This window comes from Nematolebias whitei, chromosome 1, assembly GCF_014905685.2.
Source record: "Nematolebias whitei isolate Nwh7 chromosome 1, NemWhi1, whole genome shotgun sequence".
Taxonomy (NCBI): Eukaryota; Metazoa; Chordata; class Actinopteri; order Cyprinodontiformes; family Rivulidae; genus Nematolebias; species Nematolebias whitei.
The window spans coordinates 61421629-61426457 of NC_056498.1; the positions used below are offsets into that span (position 1 = coordinate 61421629).

The 4829-nt window shown below is 39.5% G+C and overlaps 1 protein-coding gene across 1 annotated transcript in view; it reads right to left on the minus strand.

Annotated features, from left to right (window-relative positions):
- Positions 1-1127: 1127 nt before the first annotated feature.
- The window catches only part of ank3a (ankyrin 3a), a gene marked incomplete in the record, with an annotated part of 124747 nt that continues 121045 nt past the window's right edge, over positions 1128-4829 (minus strand). The window contains 1 exon segment of the mRNA XM_037679764.1: positions 1128-3142.

A 4829-nucleotide genomic window follows, 5' to 3' on the forward strand; every position in this document is an offset into this window, starting at 1 on the left:
ATATACGTATATATCTTTTTTTATTTTAACAGTGCTGTTAATAAGGCTGGTTTAAAAAAAAGAAATACAGTAGCCTACCAGGATGTCATTGATCACTATCTTCATCTTCCTCCTGCAGAGGATTTTTTTTAAACTGCTCCTCTGTCAGCATCCACTGGCAGACTGGAGCAGTTGCTCTTTGCATGCTGCCAGTTTTGGTAAACTATTTCTCGCCACTGGTCATCCAAGCCTCCCGCCGAGCTTCGAGTGTCACTTTCATACACGATTCACACTGATATTGAGTGGCTGCGAATAATTTGTTGTGCCTCCAGGGAGGGGCTCTAGTTCCCCCTCCCCGTTCTCTCCCTCACTCCTCATTTCATTGGTCCACTGTGACATGTTTGGTAATTTCATCGGTGATTTTTAAAATTTTTAAAAAACTTTTATTTATACAGGTAGTCTCATTGAGTCACGAGGACCCACCTCCAGGAGAGATGTGCATTAGGCAGCTATCTGAGCGCTGGGCTTTGATGAGGCTAAATGTTTTGGTGGCAGGAAGCTCGTTAGCCCATCAAAAAACCAAAATCCATAAATTAGCCGCAGCACTGTATAAGCCGCGGGGTTCAAAGCATGTGAAAAAAGTAGTGGCTTATAGTCTGGAAATTACGGTATGTCCTACCTTGCTTGACAGTGCCACCATTTTCATTATGTACTTGAATAATACCTAAATGTTAGTCTTAACAGTTTGCATATTTGTTATCAAAAGCCACATCAACAAAGTCCATGCTCAATAATCCAGGTATACAATCCAACAATTTTCAGTCAGGTCATCTGGACAGTTTCTTTTCAAAAACCACATCAATTGGATGTATGTACAAATGTCCAGAACCATTAATTTGTCAGCATTGCTAAAACACAGCTATGATTTTGGAAAATCAGTCCAAGGATAAAAGTTAAAGGGCACCGTGAGTTTTGCCATTTAATGCTTAGATGGAAAAAGCCCATGACTCAGACTGAAAAGCTGCATTTATTACAAAAAAAAAGAAAAAAAAAAGTTCTTGGACACAAGGACGAGAACAAAAACAACCGTACTCCGAAATCATTGCATTTTATTTTATTATTATTTTTTCTTTCATTTTTTTGGTTGATTTTTTTTTTTTTTTTTTTAAGATGTCCGAAACATTTGTGGTGGCTTTGTTTCTCCTATATAGCCTCAAAAAGACCTTGAATAACCAAAGTGCTAGAATAGTTACATTTCAATGGCTTCACTCTGTTAGTAAGAATTGTACATCAAAAAATCTGCTCAGGTGAAAACGCATCAACAAAATTGACAAAAAAATTGAGGTTTCAACCATATCAAAAGATCCTCTCCCCTCAGATTGACATAGTAGCCGAAGGGGATATGATTTTGTACCTTATTTTACTTCATTTTAACCCCACCCAAAAACAACAACAAAGAAACATATTACATAGTTTCATGTCCACAGCATAGGCACCAGCGTACCGAGCCCTTGCATCAGTAAAACACCACACCTGAACTACATGGGCCTCTAATGAAAACCAATACAAAGATAAAACACTAATGTGAAGTCAAATCTTTCCAGTGAGCCAGTAAAAACAATTTTATTTGACACTGCATCTGCCGACTCTCAAGCCTAAAAGAGATCACACAGTTTCAGAGTTAAACACAATTTATTTAATGGTTAAATTATTGGTTTTGACCATCCAGTGTTTTGTCATACATTATGCTATTTAGAGCTACAATCAAACAATGGTTTTGTGACCTTAACGTGAGGAGATTTTAAATTAAGGAAGTACTTCTGCAAAAAGCAAAAAGAAAATCTAAAGAACAATGCCCCGATTTTCTTTCTTTTTTTTTTTTAAACACCACAGCAGCCATTAGGAAACCCAAGTGACACACTGCTAAAAATGATTACAAACAGTTTAACAGTGTAAAGATGCCTACACCTTACAGCCAATACACACAGTACATGTAGTTTTCCAGAGAGCCAGCCTACAAGCATTTACATTCAGATCACTCATCCTTAGCAAAAGCTGCCCTCCAGTTTTTACACAGACAGACAAGACATCACATCCTCTATAGATCTTTTTTCTTTTTTTCCCATTCTAACCCCAGCATAGAAATAATCTAATGGCATCCCTTTAGTTAAGAATATAAAACTGGTGACAAATATCAGGGCTACATGTGTACAGAGATAAAGGGTTTTATTTGTCACTCAAATACAGTGTTCACAAACTTGTAAAAATTGTACCTAAAATAATGTGACCAGCATGCATGAAAATATGAGTAACTCTGAAAGGCTGCTTTTTTTTGCAGAATTATTTCAATTCCCACTTGGGGAATAGACGTTTTATTGGAAATTTCCTCTAGTAAAATCAAACCACCCCACCCCCCCACGCCCATACAAACATTATACCTGCTCTAATAATTAACTATACAAGAAGTTGCCAAGTTACACTTGTTTATTTGAAGTGAAACCGTTTCTGGTAGGTTATGAAAGCACTTGAAAAGCTCATTCTCCTCAGTGCATTCGGACCACCTTACCCTTTATTTAAGAATTATACACACTGTCATTTTGTATATAGAAAAAAAAGAAGCTTTTGTGTTAGTTTAAGTTTCAAAAAGGAAAAGAAAAAAGTCCAAAAACAGTTCACGTCCTGTCAACTATGAGCTTGAGAAAAGACCTATAAGGCGAGTGTTGAAGTTGGGTCAGAAGTGTTCCATAAAATTTTTTTTTGTGTCTTTCAGTTTTTTTTTTCTTCTCACTCCCCTCATGTGCATTGAGCTCTTGTGCCATCTTTGGTCACAGTTGCACCAATGTGGAGTTTTTGCTGTGTTAACCAACAAACGGTGCTCCTCAGAAAGTTCTCGCGCCATCAGTGGACCCATGGCACACGCTGTCTCACACAAAGCAGGAAGCAGAATCACTGTGCGCTGGTCCACCATGGTCGAAGAGTGAAAACCTCTCAGGTCTTTTGATTGACCAGGAGTGAGTTTTTCATGCTCATGCGTAAATCAGAAGGGTCGACTCCTCTCAGGTATAAAACTTTGTTTGAAGCAGGAAGTTGCAGACTGGACCTTTGCCTTCAGTTTGCACACTGGAACCCCACAGCCCGTTTGAACACCGTGGTTCCTGTAGACCTGCAAGACATAAAATATTACGTCACATTTCAGCACACATACTGTAGCTTAGGTTTACCAAATACAACTGGCAGGATTTTTATTTTCTAAATAAATTCACTATTTTGTTATAAAGCAGCGGTTCCCAACCCTGGTCCCTGAGGAACACCATCCTGCATGTTTTAGCTGCTTCCCTGCTTCAACACACCTGATTCAATTATTTAATTACTTCAAGTTCTGCCGAAGCCTGTTAATCACTGAATTATTCAAATCAGGTGTGCCAAAGCAGGGAAAGAGCTAAAACATGCAAGATGGTGTTCCTCAGGGACCACGGTTGGGAACCACTGTTATAAAGTAATTTAATCTTTAATTACATTTTGACTTTCAGTAAAATGCAGAAAACTATTTCTGTATGTCTGAACCCACTTCTTGTCAAAATCTTCTATTCATTTTTATGACATAATGACAAAACCTGATAGTAGGTGGGTTGTTATGGTGAACCCTGTTACTATAGTAACTCTTTGTCCGATTTCACAGCAGTGTTGTTTTATTTCCAAGTCCGCTGTGCACAAATGGAAAGATTCACTGCAAACATTTCAGAGCATGCAGTACAGCAGGGATTAACAGTCTGGCGAGTAGGGTAAAACAACTCTTTCAGGATGCTACACTGTTGTGGGTTGGAGATATAATGGACGAAAACCAGGTTTGAGAGTACAGTAGTCCCTCGCTACTTCACGGTTCGACTTTTGCGGACTAGCTCTATTGCGGTTTTCCAAAGTAAGATTGTACACAAGAAAAAAAAATGTACACGACACATGATTGTCAACTTTAATATTATTCATGTGATTGGGATAGTACGGGATACAGTAAAACGTTAACGACAAACAAAATAGGTGCCACTATTTTGTAGTTTTCTCTCAATAAGTCTACACTATCGCTACTCAAAAAAGACTGCAATTCCCAGAAGCCAACAGTGACCCACCCAGAAGCAACAGTGCTTCCAGCTGTTGCCTTCTGCTGAAATGGAGGGAAAGTTTTGATTCGATACAAAAAAGTTTGGTCCTTATTCATAGTAACTTTGGCGCCCAGCAGATGCAGAGAGCTGCATGGAACCGACAGGGAACCAGACCAAAACCAGACCTCCAGACTCATCGGTGAATCTGAGTGCTGCCCGCCGGCCCACGAGATCTTCCAAGAAGGGAGGCACCACCCGGAGGTTAGGCGTTCTCTCCAGAGCCCACCAGGACTTTTTTCATCTGGATTTGTACTTGACCAGACCACCATCTGGTCCCGTGCTGGTCATCCGAAGGTCCGGCTCCCTCCGAAAGCATTTTGGTGCTCAAGGGCTGCAGAAAGCTGACCAGAACCGACAGGTTAGGTCTGCCGAGCCGGACCAGAACCAAGCTGCTGTTCAGCAGAGCTGGTGAGTAAAATGTTGCAGTACTGTACAGTACATACATATTTAGTTAAAATGACGTAGGTTTAAGAGTTTAGGACATTGCAAGAGTGTGGGAAGAGTTTCTAAAGCCTTAAAATACTAGATATAAATACTAAATTAAATATAACGAACAAAAACTTGTGCAGCAGCTACTACAAAAGCTCAATTTTAGAGTTAATTTGTAAATGCATAAAATTATGCAAGCTGTCAAATCTGCCTTCATCCACAACATAATTGGCATCTGCCTGCCAACTTTGAATTCCTGTACAC